General features: G+C 38.4%; 1 long non-coding RNA gene across 1 annotated transcript; it reads left to right on the top strand.

Annotated features, from left to right (window-relative positions):
• Window positions 1-3,711: 3,711 nt before the first annotated feature.
• LOC149032941 (uncharacterized) lies at window positions 3,712-10,495 on the top strand. The gene is made up of 4 exons (XR_016176157.1): window positions 3,712-3,910; window positions 4,471-4,759; window positions 5,649-10,266; window positions 10,385-10,495. It is a non-coding gene; the product is annotated as an uncharacterized LOC149032941 (long non-coding RNA).
• The last annotated feature ends 136 nt before the right edge of the window (window positions 10,496-10,631 follow it).

The raw sequence follows: 10,631 nt of genomic DNA, 5'->3' as shown, positions 1-10,631 counted from the left end.
GAAAATATTTGTCGAACAAATCGTTGAAACAATTATCGAAGTATTTTGCGATCAAATATTTTCCTTGAATTGGGATGTTGTTCTTTTCTTCGCTTTTTTTTTTTTCGTGCAACGATCAACGATTACGACAGTCCGATCCATCCATCGGACGATTTTGTCGAGCTTCTAAAGAAAAATCAGGACTAGCCCGAGGGTAAAGTCCCCTTTTAAATTCGTGGACCTCTCTCTCTCTCTCTCTTCTCGTAGTGGTCTCGAGACCACTTACCTACCTCTTCTCCAGTCAAAGTCGAGCCGAGAACAATTTTTGCCAATTACCAAGATTATCTAATACGCCTGCCGGCTAATGATTTCTCATTACGAGGTATAAATCTTTCGTTTCGCATAGAGCAAACGACGCGAATACCTTGCCAAGGATCGAATAATAAATAAATATTATACGCCATCTAAGACGCTATTTTTATTACCTCCTTTCAGTTCCTTTTCTTTTTCTTTATCCTTTTTTGTTTGTTGGTTTTCTTCGATCTATTTGAGAAGATACAAAAAATACAAAGATTCGGACAAAAATAGGTGGTAAAAAAGGAGAAAGGCGAAAGCCGATTAACAAAAAAAAAAAAAAAAAAAAATTCTTTTCACGCGAGAAATTTGAAGGATCCAAAAAGTAACGAGGAGAAAAAGTTTTTACATCGATATTCCCACACAGGGATTTCAGGTTATTATGTTACTCGAGCTAGCTATTATCACTAGACTACTGTGCGTATTAGACCATCCTAACCGAGAGAAGAATATTTTTAACTATAATTATAATATATCTATAAAGAAGAAAAATATTTCACGTTGGCCGTCTCCTTTGTTTTTAATTTAATTCGACAAGTTTTACGTTCGGTTATGGCCATCTCTCTCTCTCTCTCTCTCTCTTTCTTTCTCTTTTAAGAGAAAAGAACGGGGGTGGAGAACGGGGTAGAGACTCATCGAGACCCTACCAGGACTGCATCAACAAACTACCCATAATTACAAAGTTCCATAGAAAATTGCGTCCATTCGAATCCCTTAAATGGACGCGTGGTCCATTGTCTACACACGCGGTTCAGCGCGCACTTTTTCAAGAAAGAAATAAAGATAGAAAGAGAAAACAAAACAAAACAAAACAGAAAGAAAGAAAGAAAGAAAGAAAGAAAGAAAGAGAGAGCGAAAATCGTAGCGCAGCGCGAGCTTTGATTTATGAGTTTTCGGTTTCGTAGTAAAAAATACGAATTAGTTTTCGGGATGATGATCGCTCGGCGAAGATAATGGGTCCGATTAAGAATCCGTGCTCGAGAGGCGAAACGAAGAGAAAAGGCGGCTAACCGACGACGGGGTTAAGAGGGGGGATGGCGGGGGTGAGGGAGAGGGAGAAGGAAAAGAAAAAGAAAAAGGAACCAAGAGATAGGCGCGTTTATTCGTAGGTGGGAGAAAGAAAGAGAAAGAGAGAAAAAAAAAATAATGAAAACAAAAAAGAAAGATAAAGAAAGGAAGAAAACAAGAAAGAAAGAAAGAGATACTGTGGCCCGAGGCCGAGGAGGGTTGATTCCCTTTCGTCTTTGTTTTTCAAAACTCGCCTTCCTCTACTCGAGACACCCTTTCACGCTGAATCGTTTGGCCTCCACGATGCCGTTCAAGAGAGTGAGCAAGATACACATACATATATACATAAATACTGAACGGTATATGCATGTACGTGTGCATGTATATATATATATATGTATAGATAGACAGATAGTTACATACGTGTATATCGGATAAGCCAGTTTTCGAGGCGTCAGGTTCGCCTTCAAAAGTAAATTCGCGATCGATCGTTGCACGGTCTATATTCGGATACCAACCCACAAAGCTATTAAACTAGGGATACCTAAGTTTCTTTGCTTTTTAAACACATTTTTTTATCGACAGATATACCTCCATGTATATACCTTGCATATAGTGGTTTACTTGCTACTTGCATATATATATATATATATATATGTATAGACACACACACGCACACACGAGAAAACGTGAACGTACACTTGCTCAACAATTGAGTTGTTCGATAATAATTTCGAAAGGTATTTTTATTTCTGACTGTTTTTTTTCTTTCTTTCCTTCTTCCTTCTCTCCCTCCCTCCCTCCACCCACTCTTCCTCCTTTCCACTTCACCCTCTTTCACTCATGCCATGCCAACGTTTTATATACTTAAGTTAATCCAACTTATAGCTGTGCGATAATGATAAGTTTAACAAGGATAATGACTATGATAACGACGCACGGCGATTTACTTCCACGTCAATTACTTTCAACGCTCCTTATTCGCGCTTATCTCGCGCTTGCTTATTGAAAGAAACACCAGAAGCTTTCTCACGCGTTCTCGCTAAAAGAAGAAGATATGCTATTTACTCAAATATTTATATTTAATATTCGTTATTTGCTTGAAAAATGATTTCGATACGAGTACAGCAAATAGAAACGTCTAATTTCATTGGTAATAGTCGTGGATTATCGTTGGGACGCCATTTTATCATGGTACCACACGGAACAGGGTCGGCCATTTTGAATTCATTTCCACCAATCAAGCCCGTCACTTTTTTTCTCTTATTCTTTTCCTTCTCTCTCTCTCTCTCTCTTTCTTTCTCTTTTTTCTCTCTCTCTCTCTCTCTGTTGTTCTTTTTACTTCTTATACTTCTTTTCAACCTTCTTCTTCTTCTTCTTCTTCTTCTTCCTTCTTTTTTCTTCACTCAGGACTATAGTAATCTCTCTCTTTCTTTTTCTTCTTATTCTTATTCTTCTTTCTATCTCTTTCTCTTTCTCTTTGATGTACAACACACATAAACGATGAACATGCACGCGTTCGCAGCTACTGCTGGTGGTAAAAAAAGAGAAAAAGATAGAAAGAAAGAAATAGAGAGAGAGAGAGAGAGGGTGGTATCGATATGGTGGGGGAAACGTTTCACGTATATTCATACATCATACGTCCATATATATGTATATATATATACATGCATACATGCATACGTTTATACATACATATATACAGGAGCATACACAGCATACGCTGTCCATCGTAATGCCATAACATTTATTTTGCCCTTTCCCGCGCCATATCCAACGTAGGAATATTTTCAACGAGCTCCCGCGCGCGCAAACGTATAATTTGGCCATACTTAAAAAGTGTAACTTAACACGACCACTAACCGTGCAACAACGATTCTGTACACGTCTCTTTATGTATATACATACCAATATTACAACGAGCATGATTTTTTTTCTATGTAAAAGGAGGAGGAAGAGGAGGAAGAGGAGGAGGAGGGAAGTCACGACTGCTACTACTATTGATCCAAAATGGCAACCGTATATCAATCGTTCAACATATTTTGATCATATATGTGTCAAGAAAACGTAAGATTTCAATGAAAACGTAATACGACGTTAATATTTTGCATTTCGTTCTAATTTAAACATTATTTTTATTTATTTATTAATATAAATCTATTGAATCGATGATTATGTTCATAGAAATTTAGAAAGATGCAACTGAGCGTAACAAATTAATGAAATCTTTCGAGCTGGAAGATAAACTGTCACAGTTAGAAACAACATGAAGGTAGGTAAGAGATGGGAGGTGGAGGAGGAGGAGGAGGAGGAGGAGGAAGAAGAGTACGGGAGGAAGGAGGTTAGGAGTTGGTTGGTTTATGGGGAAAGGGTTGATCCGTGAGGCAGAAGAGAAGGAGGAGGAGAAGAGAGGACAGGACGAGACGAAGGCTCTCGACGATGTTACGAACCGACAGTGTTAGGAATGGGAGACGTAGAGAGAGCGTTGCAGAGAGAGAGCAAGTGCATGGAGGAGGCAATAATCAAGTTATAACTTGAGAGATTAGGTCCGGATTCGATTACCGGCGAGGTATCAAACCGTTAAACAGTCTCCGTGCTAATCAAAACCGAACCTCATTACCAACGAACCCGGACTTGGAACTCATCTAGCGCTACCTATTCCCTTTCCTCCTCCCCCTTATCCTCCTCCTCTTTTTTCCTCTTTCTATATATCTCTGTCTAGCTCTTAGAGAATTTTCCTAGATCTTTCGTGACGTCTATAAATTTGAGAAATTGTTTTCAATGTTAAAATTGAACTATACGATTGAAATCTTTGATAGAATCCTTTGGATCATTTAAGCTGCCCTTAACCCCCGGCCCTTTTCCTACCGGTTTTGCGTTATCCTTTCATCATTGATCGAGGCTACTATCACCGAGACGATTATCGAATCGAGAGTGATCTTTTGTCGTGGTTGAACGAGCCGTACTCTTGTACACAGCTACATATATATATAGACGCGTGTGTGTGTGTGTGAGTGTGTATTATATATAAACGGGTAGGAAGAGAAGAGCAAGCTCGCGCTAAATTTTCCCGCGTAGTCGTGGCTCGTATACGATATACGCTTTAATCTTATCAACGTATTTCCGCAGATTACACGTCCGATGGGAATACGTTTCTTCGCACCACGGGCGCCGGTAGCGATGAGAGAGAGCGAGAGAGAAAGAGAGAGAGAAAGAGAAAGAGAGAGCTGAGCGACACGTCGGCTTGTGTCTCGACAAGGGACAAGGTCCGGTTATTCGGTGGCGGGACGATTTTCTAATTATTAGCCCGTCCTCCATGGCCCGGGGGCTTGTTGCCGACTACGAGCTTGCTGGCTACGAGCTTCTATGTATGCTTGGTTCTCTACATTCAAAATCTGTCCTATACAATCGTGTATGTGTAAGTACTTCTATGCTCGGTTTATGTATATCTATATATATCGTTCGTGCATATATATATATATATATATATATGTAATGCATGCTCGATCCTATCCACAGAAAGTCCTTCCGCCATCGCGGCCGTTGCACTAACCACTGCGTTGCGTGCACGTATCTAACGCGTCGAACGCTCTTTAACAGAAACGAGATGGACGACAGAATGGACGACTACCTGCGCCTGTGCTAGGCTAAGATAGATAGATAGGTAGTTAGATAGATATACAGATTGATAGATAGATAGATAGATAGATGGATAGATAGATAGATAGATAGATAGATAGACAGACAGACTGAGTGAGTGAATAAGGGAGAGAATGGGAGAGAGAGAGAGAGAAATGGATATAGTAGGTGGGTGGTCGTCAACCATCTCTCTTCCTCTCATCAGACAATCGCACGATTCGCTCACCTTTTCATCCACGTCCTATACCTCCTCCTACTTCTATCTATACCTATGTTATATGTATCTATATTCTGGTGCATGGTATCGTATGGCGTGGCAACAACGTCATTGCATTCCCTAAACATGCGGGCTTACATGGAACGATGCTGCATGAACGATGGAACGTATTAACAAACATGATTTATCTTCAGTCATACTCTTCTAAATCATTTTTTTGTTTTTTCCATTCGTTCTTTCGTTTTTTCGTTCTTTTAGATCAGATACAAATATTGGAGCATTTGATATATCTTATCTTTCGTTTAATATGATTACACATAAATTATTTTATATACCTTTGATTGAAGTAATTATGGAGATTTTCAGTTTAGGAGTGCAATGACTTTAAAAAAAATTTATTATTTGGAAAAAATCGATCTTTAATACTTTTTTCTCTCTCTGTTTTTCTCAGGAAACGAGGAGTTATCTCACCTCGCGATAAGTACTTTAACTACTCGTATCTTCTCTAATAGTTTTCAAGGGAGTCGGGAAAGTCTTGTCGTGGTCGACTCACTCTCCCTCTCTCTTTTTCTCTCTCTTTCTCTCTCGCTATCTTTCTCTTTCGTGCTCACACGCGGTTTTACCTGGCGATGCTCGATCCTATCTTCACGAGTACGAGTATCCAAGATACAGCGTTCAGATATCGCTAGCCTCGTGTTTACACGCTTGCCCGATGAACAGTTAGTTTTCCTAGCGAGTGCATTGAATTTTCTAACGAAGGATCATATAAAGAAGAAAAGTAAAAAGATAATGTAATTATTATTTCCTTATTTTCTATCTAAATTATTTGAAATATATTTTCTATTATCATAATAAACACGATAACGATGATGATGATACTGCTGCTGCTGCTGCTGCTGCTGCTGTTGATGATGATGATGATGTTGATGATAATTACGACAATTATGACGATGACGACGACAATAATGATCCTGAATGAAAAAAGAATTCTTTTAAAGACCATACTTTTTTCATTTATCTTTATTTTATTTTATTTTATTTTTTAAATTACTATTTAAGGAAATGATAAGACCATTACCAAGATCTTAATCTATGATGAAAATGGAAGCGTTCTGGTATATAATACCAATCGGCCCTACGTTCACCAACGTTCATGCGAAAATTAAGTGCGAGAACTCGCACTGGGTAAGACGATCGTATGGCATGTTAGGGAGTAATGCGATTACCGACGAAATCAGAGCCAGTAGTTTGCCAATTAGGAGGAATCTAATCGAATTGCGTGTTACTCTTTTACAGTGAAAATAATTCCACTATATATTTTTCTATTAAATTTATTTCATTATCGTCGTTATTATAATAATTAATTTAAATATTCGATAGAAAAGATATTAAAAAAGAACGAAATTCCGTGAGGATTGTTCGATTGTTTAACCTACTTTTTCGTAATCTTGCAATAATAATCAGGATCGATAAGATTTCGAAGAATGGGATTTGTATAAGGTTTTCTACGTCCGCTTGAAGGCCCTATCGACACCATACAAAATTAGATCGGACATATGGCAACCGGTAAGGTGGTGAAACCCCATTACGTAGTTCTGTTCCACCTCCTCTGAGAAATAACCGAAAGCCTTTGGCACCTGCCACTATGGCCTCGTGTACAGCGTGCTCTTCTTCTTCTTCCTCTTCTTCTTCTTCCTCTTCTTCTTCTTCTTCTTCTTCTTCCTCTTCCTCTTCTTCTTCCTCTTTCTTTTCTTTTTATTCTTTCTCTTATTATTATTTTTCTTTTTTCTTTTTCTTCCTTTTTCTCCTTCATTCTTCGAAATCGCAAGAAGAGGAATTTATGGCAGACTTTAAAATTATATCTCATGGGTAGTAGTAGCCCCCGATTTACTACATTATCGCGGCTTGGTATTTTATATCTATCCAAACGCGTCCATCTTGTGGCCACGTTTCATTGGCATTCATCGTTGATTGGAATCTTTATGTCGGATCGTTCTCGTAAATTTATGAGATCGTTTCTAGATAGTACAAGATCGCTAGGTATTTAATCGACATCGTACATCACGTTGGGAACTTCTTTTACAAAAAACAAAATGAAAAACGAGAAAGTAAGACGAAAAAATACAAAAGATACGAAAAATACATACGAAATTCACTCCGACATCGAGAAAATCAGTCGTAGGTGTGTATAGTCTTTTGCTCTAGTTATTAACCATCATCGATCCATTTCAAAATCGATCTTACTCTACCCGCATATAATACATCTCATTTTATTTACATAAGTTTATAATTAATGTGTTTAATTACGTTCGTAAATTATATTATAAAATCATTCATGACGTATCACAGGCGACTACCAATTTCTATCCTTTTCGTCGTCGTTTCTCGATTATCCTAATTGTACGTTATGCTCGATCGCTAATACTACAGAGAAAAAAAAACAGAAAATAGAAGAATGTTTTATACGATACGATGTTGATAGAATTGATGAGTATTTGGTAAAATTAGATCGATGAGAAATAGTACAATTAGATGTTAATTAGTTGATAAATCATTGACTATAGTTTGTAACATTTTTCTTTACCCCAATGTGTATTTGTTTTTCATTCATTTTCTTTTTCTCTACTATTATATGGGAAAGTTTCTCTCTCCAGTAATTGAAGTGAAAATACTATCATTAGGAAAACACGATAACAACGTTGCAAACGGGATAATCGTTGATTCTTTGCCATTAATTAATTAGTCTTTAGCTGAAAGGCCCGGCCACTTGGTAAGCCAGTACCTACCTACCTATGTAGCTATCTACCTAGCTACCTAGCTAGCCAGCTATCGTGTGAGTGGTGGTTGAAGGAAAACGGGAGGACAACGTCGATGACACGACGATGACGATCGCTTTCTACGTGCTTTGCCTGTTCGTTAAGTAAGCAACGTAACGTGGTAGAAATTAGTTCCCAGAAGGGATCGTTTTCGCGTGTCCACCCCTCATCAGAGACCGATGCGTGCTGCGACCTTATATTTTCAACACACGGTCTCTGTGTTCCAAAGTCCTCGTCTTTCTCTCTCTCTCTCTCTCTCTATCACATACACACAGTTTATTCACGTTACATTTTCCGCCACATCGTGATTCTTTCTCAAAAAGAAAAAGACAAATATTGCATTAAACAAAATGTTTAGAATCCCTTTGTAATTTTTCAATTAATTATTGTTAAATCATCGTATCACAACAACTGCGATATCTTTATAATGAAATTTACTATAATAATGATCAAGAGTTTGAAATCGTATATTGATTTCCGTAACAATCGAATATACCGATATATTTAGAAACGAATAATAGCAATTAAAAATATTGCAGAAATTAATTGGCTACGATGGCCAAAATATATCAGGCTATTTTTAAAAATAATGGCGGTTTTTTATTGATAATATGATAATTTGAGACAAAATATTTATTCCTCGATCAAACAAAAAATAATAGAAAATTGAATGGTGTTTTGTTAATCAACAAATATACCTGGGTTACTTTAAGGATACTCATTTTTTCTTATAAATATTCAGTTTCTTATAATTTACATATTTCAATGTTTTTGTAGTACAAAACAAAGTTTTTGTAGTTTTATAGTACAAAATAATAAAAAGAAAAAAAAACAAATAAAAGAAATTTTGGAAAATATGAAAATCGATCATGGTGTACCGTAGGAGCGTTTAATTTTCTACGACAACGGATCTTGATAATGACGACAGCGATCGGAATGGCTCGCTATGGATCGTTGCTCATATAGCAGTAGTGGTAGCAGCAGTAGTAGCAGTAGCAGTAGTAGTAGTAGTAATAGTAGTAGTAGTAGTAGTAGTAGTAGTAGGTCGATAGATGAGTTTAGATCGGGTACGGTGGTCATCGTGGAAGAAGAGGAGGAGGATGAGGAAGAGGAAGAGGAGGAGGAGAAGCGACAGAGGGTTGTTGGCGTTGTCTATGTCGTCGTTGTTGTCGTTTCTCCATCGAGAGAGGAATCCTCTTGGTTTGGTGACGGGGTGGTGGTAGGTACGTCAAAAGGGCCAGGTATGTCGGTGATGGTGGTGCCGTAACGCGAATCGGTGATATGGCGACGAACCTAACGTCTGTAGTGGGGGGGGGAGGGAGGATTGGAGGAGAATATGAGAGGTGTTACAGTGCTTGTGATGGTGATGGTGATGGTAATGGTGGTGGTGGTAGTGTTGGTGGTGGGAGATGGCTACTGCAACGCGCTGTGCAACGGGTGCACAACGCATAACGTCAACAACAATAGATTATGCTCTAACGTTGAGCGAGTCCTCTCTCTCTCTCTCTCTTTCTCTCCTCTCTCTTCTCTCCTCCCTCTCTCTCTCTGTCTCTCTTGCGAGCTCTCAGCTAGCTATGTATGTATTGCCACGAGTAGGGCGTTCGAGCCGAAACATAAACGCCTGCTACTACTCCTCTACCTCTTATGGTTGAGGCCGTTCGAACGATCTAGTCCAATGAGATTCCATTGTCCAAAGTAATTAATATTGATTGCTACCCTCTGTTTCAATTCGATCCTTTTGATTATAATGAAAGTTAGGAGGACTTGTCTGGTAAAAGAAAAAATATAAGCTTATCTTTCGAAAATAATGTTAGCAGTTAATCGATTCTAATGGCAAGATTATTTGCTGGTTCGATAAAATATTGAAAAAAAGTCTGATCAAATGATGAGAGACAGAAGGGCGACAAGGAGGAAGGTTGTCTCTCTTTTTTTTCTTTTATTTTTAAACAGGGTCCAAGTTGGAGAGGACACACTGTCATGTAAGTATACGAGTAAATATAATACTGATGAAGATGAAAAGGCGTAAGTACAACTGAAGTAGGACGAAGAAGAATACGATGGTTTACGTTATATTATTACGTTATTTACGAGAGGGATGGGAAAGTAGCAGAGAGGAAAGAGGAGAGTGGGGGTAGCCTCGAATGTCAGCAACTATGGAAACCGAATTCCATTTGGCGTCACTCAATATTCCATCGGTATAGAGACCTTCGGCTGGGCGACGGAGTCTTTTGTTTCACGATGCGGGCGGTACAGGTGGTACTACCATCGAACGATACATACATACATATATATATATATATATATATATATATATATATATATATATATATATATATATTATGTATTTATATTTGTATGTGTATACATGTAGCTTGGTACAACCGACAAAGAGGTCCACAACGAGGATGAGAATGATGACGATGGTGCGTAATATCACGAAGATGAGAGAAGAGAGGATGAGAAGTACGACGACGACGACTACGAGGAGCAGAAGAGGTGAAGGAGGAGAGGAGGAGTAGGAGAACGGTCTCGTCGAGGAAGGATCGTCGCCCTATAAGGGTAGTATCGTGTGTCCTATTGTCCGATCGATAAATCATCGAGTTCGAGACCGGACGCGA

The sequence above is a fragment of the Polistes dominula genome, unplaced genomic scaffold (assembly GCF_049000335.1).
Source record: "Polistes dominula isolate Pdom_NZ unplaced genomic scaffold, Pdom_raw_medaka contig_31, whole genome shotgun sequence".
Classification (NCBI taxonomy): Eukaryota; Metazoa; Arthropoda; class Insecta; order Hymenoptera; family Vespidae; genus Polistes; species Polistes dominula.
The sequence above is the reverse complement of the archived record's forward strand: the minus strand, read 5'-3'. Positions and strand labels throughout refer to the sequence as shown.